At 40.1% G+C, this 8790-nt stretch overlaps 1 long non-coding RNA gene across 1 annotated transcript; it reads left to right on the top strand.

The window, feature by feature from the left end:
• The first annotated feature begins 6052 nt into the window (after positions 1–6052).
• On the top strand, positions 6053–7689 carry LOC141249992 (uncharacterized). The gene is made up of 3 exons (XR_012312431.1): positions 6053–6954; positions 7055–7210; positions 7538–7689. It is a non-coding gene; the product is annotated as an uncharacterized lncRNA (long non-coding RNA).
• The last annotated feature ends 1101 nt before the right edge of the window (positions 7690–8790 follow it).

The raw sequence follows: 8790 nt of genomic DNA, 5'->3' as shown, positions 1-8790 counted from the left end.
ACCTGGTCCTGAGTGTCCGGAGGCTACTCGTAGAAGCCTGTAACTGGTGTGTCAGGTGTGACAGACAGTCATTCTGGATCCGGCTGTAGAAGGTCATTACGCTTGGCTCTGCAGGAACCTTCTTGATCTTTCCATTTCTGTTGTCCAGTGATATCCTGCTCTCTCTAAGACATAGCAGTTACTTTCACATTCTGTTGATAATTGACACGCCCTTGCTGGATGTTTAAATACTCTCAGTCTCTCCAGAGATTCGCCGGTGATAGCTCTATTTTCCTCTGTCCAGGCTTGAAGTACTAGTAGTCGGCTAGTGTCTTCTTGGAGTTCCTTTAGAGGACAGTTGGCGTCATGCCTCTGGTGTCTTCTCAAGCTAAGTGTATTCCCCCTGTCTGTCTACCTGGTTGTCTTTAGTTGCAGTGGGGATGACTAGTGCTCACTCCATCCCCTCCCTATCTAAGGCTTATCTCTAGGGGCAGTCAGGGATTAGGTTTCCTTCTCGGCAATAGGTGCAGAACCTATTTAGGGATGTTAGGGGAGTCAGGGTGTTGTCAGATCTGCCTAGGGGCCTCCACTCCCCCTTTCCCTAGTGCTTGGGCTTCCTCCCCCTCTTTCCTCGTTGTACACTTAGTCTTTTCCTCACCTTGCATGACAATAACACTCTGGTTGACTCCGGTCAGCCAATTACTTCAATGGGCCATCTCAATGATACAATTCGGGGATATGTTTTCTGTAAGGGGTTGTAATGATGCTTCTTTGTTGGGGGCTAAAATGATTGTTGAGTAAAATATTAGTATATTCTTTCCTTAGAAATAAAGCAGTAGAACAATTTATTCATTGGCACACTGGACAATGGGAAAACTTGACAAAAATGTTAGTATATTCTTACTGTAAAATGAACCTCCCAACAGTTAGTTTTTATCGTATAGGAATTAAACATAGAGATCACATATTTTTTTCCAAAATGCCAATAAGGTGAAGGAATTGGTTTTCTTAGTCAACAGCCCACAAAGTGTTTCTAAGAGCAATGTAAAGTAATATTACTGTAATGGCTTACATTTACATTTTGGTGTGAAAGCTTGATTGATGACCACATTTTAACACAATAAAGTCACTTATATGATGTCACTGGAAAGAGTGAATTTTCATTTTTCTGAAATGTAAGGATTTTTGGTTCAATGCAATTACCTTACTAATGTGCGCTGCATATTTGTAAGAGGATTAAAAGTTAAATGTACAGAAACCTTCAAATTGGGCAGTACATAGAACTTTGTTAAAACATAAAGAAAAAGGGGATACAAGGTTTTTACAATGTAAGGTAGAGGTTCCTAACCAGGAGGTTCATGGACCGTTGAAGGACATCCCTAACCTTTTTTTAAGACCTATTGACGCGCCCCCTGGGCCAGTGCTGTTTGGGGATTACCCGGAGCCGGATCAGATGGGGGTTGTAGTCTCCGAGTGGCGGCGACCCGGTCCGTGCCCAGGGTGTCAAACTCAGTGTGTGGCAGTCTTTACAGATGTTATTAGTTGTTCTTAGTGTCGACTACGCCACCCGTTGATTTGCGGTCAAAAGGCCGCCGCTGCAGCAGGGTCCGCTGAGGCTGGTGGTATATGTGCAGCTGTGGTAGTATAACCCCCAACGGGAGGGGTATAGCCTCAGGGGGTCAGGTGTAGAGGATGGTGGTAGTGGTGGTGCAGTGTGGATGGTAAGAAGACTCAGAGTCGGGCTGTGCAGTTCAGGGTTTTTACTTACTGCTGTTCTGTTGGTCACTCTGGCCTTGAGTGACCGCCCGAGCCGTGCTGCGTCCACCAGGTCCTGGACTTGGCCAACCCCCAAGCAATTCTGGAGCGTGGTCCTGAGCTCCCTTTCTGACTGTCCTCTCTACTGGCCGTTCCCACCAGGGGTCCACTTATGTCCGGCTCCCTCGGGTCTCCTGTTGGGTGAACCTTCTTTGGCTTCCCTGACCCTATGCTCGGTGTGCCTTCTTAGTGGACTTGGTGAGGGGCTGCTCCACATGTAATGTCGCAGCCTCCGGTTCTTAGTTGAGGGTAGTTTCTCTCCTCCACTAATTTGGGATCCGGTTCCCTTGCGTGCCAACCCTTCACCCTTCTGGTTGTATACTGGGTTCTTGGGGTTCCTTCTTCTCCCCTTCTGGGTCCTTCTCTTCTCCTCTCTCTCTTCTCTCTGCAGGCGCTCCTGGACCTCTCTCAGGACTGACTGACCCTCTACAGAAGACTGACCCTGATCTAAGATGGTGCCCACCTTATATACTCCCTCTATGTGTGAGCTCAGGTGACCAGCACCCAATGAGCTCCTAGCCTTACCCAGACTGCTCCCCCTATCTGCCCCTACACTACTGGGATGTTCCACCCCCCTCCCACTCCAGCCAGGGACAGACACTGTCGTACCTGCACATATACTGGTGGGAGTACCGTCGGTCTGTCCCCCGGAAATGGGATGTATGTAGTGTATGCAGCTTTCTGAGCTCAGTCCCACACTCCATCCTTACCCGGGAGTGGAATACCACACCTCTGGCTTGAGGTGTAATACCCCTGTAGCAGCCGAGTCCTCAGGGTGCTACACTATCTTAAACTGAAGTTTACCATTTCCATTAATTATCAATGTAAGCAGCAAACTAGTAATTTAGTAGTAAAAAACAAGCAAAAAAAATCAAAGGCATTTCCATAATACATTGAAACTGTTGCCCATAACCATTGCAAATTATCAATATTAAGATCTATACTAAGAAAAAGTCTAAAATGATGTCAAATTTATATACTGTAGAAGCCAATTTAATATATGTCTTAAAGTCAGATATACTAGAATACAAACTCCTTGTGATGACTAAGATTACCAGTCCTCTATTTGTCATCAGTAAAATCTTAATATGTATTATGCTCTGAGAAGAGAGTCTCAACTAAGGGATCCACAGGAAGGCAAGGAAATCCCTCATAGAACTTCACCTGAAGGGGAGAATAATTCTTTCTTGATTCCACCCAAAGGCTTGACCTTCTAAGGGGGATTTTCTACCCGCCATCAGGAACCTCCTTACATATTAGTTGGGCAAAACACGTTCATATAATCAGATTAAAGATCATATTGTCTCAAATACTTACTCTGTTTTCATACTGATTACAAAGGACATGATGACCAGTAGACGCCAACCCATTCAAAGAATTCCTTTCTAGGATATTCTAAGGAAGAAAGGTACATGCGATGTACATAAAGAATGCAAATAAGAATATAATATAGTCATTTATTAAGTCAACAAAACAATCTGATCAATTAATACTTGGTTTCCCCATTTTCCTTATTACATTTCTCCCTGAAGTTCATCTATCCTGGAACATATTGTTGTATATGCCAGTATTTAAAAAACTGCCAATCTTGTGAAGCTCTTGTTGGGATTTTTATCTATTTTAAGAATATACGGAGAATGGGGTGATGGGGGAAAAACATCCAGCAAAAGGGGATCGTGTGGACATAAAAAATTCCTCTATGAAAAACGGTCAAAGGAGGATGTCAAGAATTGTTCTGAGGAACAGTAGGTCCACAATCAAGCAAATTGCAGCCAAGTACAATACCGGTGCTCCATTTAACATGTCCAAATGCAATACTCATTGTTTCTTAGCATAGATAGACTATAACAGCAGACAGCTAATTTGACTGCCATTATATGCCATTATATTCTAAGGGAATGCAAATCTCAAAGCACAAATATAGGATCAGTTTCCAGTGAAAAATATTACTTGGTCAGATTAAACCAGATTTTCCACTGTGTTGATGAGAAGCTCACAATTTGGTATAAGTAGAATAAATTGATGCACTCTTCCAGTTTTAGGGGTTAACAGTTCTGGCTGGTGGAAGTCGAGTAATGGTGTTGGGAATGTTTTTTGGCACACTCTGGGCCCTCTGATACCTGTGGATGTTTGGACATTACGGCTTATCTAGGAATTATGGCTGAATAAATTCATCCTGTCATGGCAACTGTTAATCTTGTGGTAAACTGTTAAACTTCTAGCAGTACAATTCACATAAGTTGTATAGTTATGAATTTGTCTAGGTATATGACAGCGAGTTTTCCTCTCTTCCTTGGCCTTCACAGTCCCTAGATCTTAATCCTATAGAGCCGGTCTGGGAAGAGTATTTTAGTGCCTCTATTCTATTTGTGGCAATTTTAAGAAGTTACCATGTCTACATGGGCCAATATAGCGATAATGAACTGCTGTGGTTCTAATGCCCAAAGGAGGTCCAAAATGCTGCTATATGGGTATCGCTAATAAAATGATCATTCAGTGTATTTAGTAGGTGTTGCAATGCGTTATTGAAAGACATCCTGCTTATTTAACTTACAGGCAAGGGACTGGAGGAAATCTTGTCTTTACCACTCATAGCCAGTGTTACACACCTGTCTTGACTTCAGGGTTGGCTTTCGCTCCCTTCCCCTATGGCTGCCACCCATTGCTGTGCTCAGGTTTCACTTGTTGCTTGGCGCAGCTTACTAACATAATCATCCAAGGCCTTTGTAGATGGACATAGACGTATAGCACATGTGGTGTCTGAGTAATCAATCAGTGTTGTGTTCAGTTGCTGTTTGTCTTGAAGTTTGCTACCATCCAGTTTATTTAGTTGCAGCAAACCTACAAAGAATACTTCCATACAAAACTCATTTAAATAGTTAATCTTTATTTGTATACAAAGACATTATAAAAACAGGTAAAAAAAGATATACTGCAGAATGAAAGCAGCTGGTATACAAAACCTGTGTGTGTCACATGCATAGAATAAATTCAGATTAAATACCATATAAATATGTTCACTTATATGCAGAGAGACATATATGCACACACATGCCCCCTTAATATATACAGGTAAATATAAATAAACCAATATAAATACGACATCAGTAGAGAAAAAGCTTGTATATTAATGGAGATTGTAACTCCGCTATGCAGAAGAAGATCACTTGGACATTTTGCCTAGGTCAGAAGGTTTAATTTGGTAAACAAAAATGCAAATGTCAGTGCAAATAAATCCTAAGGGAACCGCAAGTGCTTCTTGGTAAAGCAGATAAATATATATGCACACATGTGAGAAGGTCCACACTATAGTTACCAGACATAGCCCTCTGACGTACGTTTCGCGTGTCTTGCTTCCTCAGAAAGGGCGTATAAACTAGTTGTGGATCAGGTGGATTATATCTAGAATCACAGCCAATGGGCTGCGCATACCAGTCAAGCAGCTGTGTATTTCCCATCTCATTCAGCGCTATCACATGGCTACATCCGAATCATGTGATAACATCCAGCTGGCCGGAAATGGTCATAGGTGGAGACGCCAGGTAAGTATACAGCCAAAACAGCATGACAACACCCAAGCAATGTAATACTGAGCACTCTGATGCATGTCACTCTGAAGTCATATACCTAAGACTGAATATAGATATGCAGATTAGAATATATAAACAGGTACATATATTATCTTTTTTTTCAAAAAACAACCATAGAGACCAAAAAGCCTTTTAGTCACCCAATGCACATACAGTTTATACAACAAAATAAAAAATACATAAGAATTAGATATTTTTTCTTCATAATTAGATCAAACATACAACAACAAAATCCATCATTAATCATAACCCTAACAAATGTGACCAAACCCATGGTTATATCCAAAAAATTAAAAAGTAATATCATTAGATATCTTTATAATAGAAACATAATTACAGTGCAATGAACGTGTTTACCTATAATAAATACACATAAATGAAAAGAAACAGAAAAGAAAAAACTGAGAGTGGACACTCCCAAAAAACTTTTTTTTTTTTTTTTAAAAATGCATAAAAAATGCATATAGAAGAAAAAATTATATAAATAAGACCTATATATAGCTTATAAAATACCATAAAATCTAATTGTAAACTAATCCTCTATAATTATATTAGACATAGCAGTCACCCATACATTTGTCCCTACAGCACACACACGTCTCATATTTATCAAACAACTTTTTACTATTTTTACAGATCGAAGAGGCAAAGCCAGAAAAAGGATGTCAATAAACCAAGGTAGGAACCCGTACCATTCGGGGATGAGTGAAAAATTAAACAAAAGTCTAAACCAAAAAATGGGTGAAAAGTGCAGCAAAAAGTGACACAAAAAAAAAACAAAACCTGCAAACAAAAACTAAATAATAAAGGACATAATATTTGGGGACATGACTCTATATCTCTCTCTTCATATAAGCAACAAGCACAAACGTATTATGCAAAAAAGCCTATTCTTGGTTCCACATCCATGTCCATGTTATTATTTCTCCCGGTCAGGATCATTCATCTTCGTCCAAGGCCGCACTACCCAGACCGACTGGAAAAATGTGGGAAAAAAAAACAAAACTATGGTACTAAAGGGATTATTCCCACAGGCTTGAGGGTAAGAATTTTGCCATCTTTACCATCTTTTCCAGTGGATGATGATATCTTCCGCCAGAAATGGGAAAGCATATGTGACTCCTGCTCCAGGGCAATGATGGATCTACTGAGAGGGTTGAATAGAAAAAACCTTGAAGACCTGAAAAAGTAGATTGAAGCATTACAAAAAAATTGAAATGAAACTATGGCCCCCACTGGTCTGGAGGCGCTTAAGGCTGATTTGGACACTCAAATGGCTGTATGGGAAAAAGAAGTTCAAGATGTGAAAGCCAAGAAATTTCAAAGGGATTTAACTGACTACCAGATGAAAAAAGTTTACAAATGGCAACTGAGTACTCAAAAAGGAAAAGTGTGGTCAAGGAGCTCGTCAGTCTCATCGGTCTCATCTGGACAGAGTAATTCTGAAGGAATGGAGGTACAACAACCCTATTCCACCAGGTATAATAAAAGGAAAGGTGGTCATTATGATGGATATTTTCGGGGGACTAAAAAGAGCCTCAGACGGGATCAAACAACTACTAGACTACAGGTAATAAATTTGTCCAGAAAATCGTTAACTGTTGCACAACTGGAGGTTCTGGGTATGGGACTAACCTTTTGTCCATCTGCTAATTTTAACACTTTTACAGCGATAAAGGATCTTCACCTTTTTGCTAGAAAACTTATATTCAAACAAATTTTTCATAAATCAAAACCACAAGATGAAAGATGGAATATGATGGAACTTGAAGCTATTACCACTCTTAATGAACTTGCGGGTACGGATGAGACGGATATGGACACAGGTAAGGATTTAATGGAATTTAAACCAAAATCTACCAAATTCCGCCCCCCCTGAATGGCTATCCTATTATTGAGACATTTGTTAAGCTTGTTTCAGATGAGTTTTGTAAGATTCCTAAAAAAGCCAGGGCCAGTAATTTATCTTTTGCTCAAAAGAAAGCACTGGAAGAGCTTAGGAATTTTAATGACGTGGTTATTAAACCAGCAAATAAAGGTGGTAATGTGGTGATTTGGCCTGTAGAAATGTATGAAAAAGAAGCCTTTCGACAGTTAAAGAACGCTAGTTGTTGTAAGCGCTTAACATTCACAACTTTCATGTATCTTTACAGAATTTGATTGAAGAAGCCTTCATGAATGGGGTAATTTCGAAGTCTAATAAAGAATTTCTCCAGGTTGAGCATCCTCGAACGGCATGTTTTTATCTTCTGCCAAAAATCCACAAAAAACGTGACACACCTCCAGGAAGACCGATCATCTCAGGAAATGGTAATATGTGTGTACCTCTATTTCAGTTTATTGATTTTTTTTTAAGCCTATAGTTGAAATTTTGCCATCTTATTTGAGAGATTCGACTGATTTATTGCACAAAATTGAGGGTATACATCTTGACAGTGACATGTGGATGGTCACGCTAGATGTGGAGGCATTGTTCACATTGATCAAACATAGCGATGGATTGCCTGCGACTAGGTTTTTTCTATCTACCAGTATGCTGGATACGAGTATGATTAATTTTTTGATGGAAGGGTTGGAATTTGTCCTCAATCATAATTTTTTCGTTTTTAAGGACAACCTCTTCCTGCAGCTCCAGGGGACGGCTATGGGGACGGCCTTTGCCCCCTCATATGCCAACCTGTTCCTGGGGCTGTGGGAGAGGGAAACTTTTATGACTAATGTCATGCTCAAAATTGAGAAAGTCCTTCTATGGACTAGATATATTGACGATTTCTTTCTGATTTGGCAGGGACGGAAGTGGATTTAAAGGCCTTCATACAACATTAAAATAATAACAACATCAACATCAAGCTCACATGTCACTCAAGTCAGGTTCATATAGATTTTTTGGATCTTACGATCTATAAGGATGACCATAACTTACTTCAAGCCAAAACATTTCATAAGGACACAGCAGTTAATGCTTTATTGCATGCAGAATCGTCGCACCCTAAATCATTGGTTCAGAACATTCCAACTGGCCAATTTCTACGGATACGACAAAATTGCTCTGAAGACCATGTATTTCTGGAACAGGCTAGAGATTTGTCCTGTAGATTTCGCGAGAGAGGATACAATCGACAAATGATAAGAAGAGCTCTTCATAGAGCTTGTAATAATACCCCTAGAAAAGACCTACTTAGATCCAAGAAACCACCTCATTCTAGCTCTGCAGTAAGATTTATTACACAGTATAACAGCAGTTGGATGCATCTGAGAGAAGCATTGGAGAAATTTTGGCCAATCTTACTCTCTGATCCAGTTCTAAAAAACTATGTACAAGATAGACCAACTGTAACTTACAGAAGATCGCAAAATCTTAGAGATACTCTTGTGCGAAGTTTTTATAAGGGCAAAAAAACAGTGA

This window comes from Phyllobates terribilis, unplaced genomic scaffold (genome assembly GCF_046119375.1).
Source record: "Phyllobates terribilis strain yellow unplaced genomic scaffold, ASM4611937v1 Scaffold_2__4_contigs__length_985480577, whole genome shotgun sequence".
NCBI classification, from domain to species: Eukaryota; Metazoa; Chordata; class Amphibia; order Anura; family Dendrobatidae; genus Phyllobates; species Phyllobates terribilis.
The sequence above is the reverse complement of the archived record's forward strand: the minus strand, read 5'-3'. Positions and strand labels throughout refer to the sequence as shown.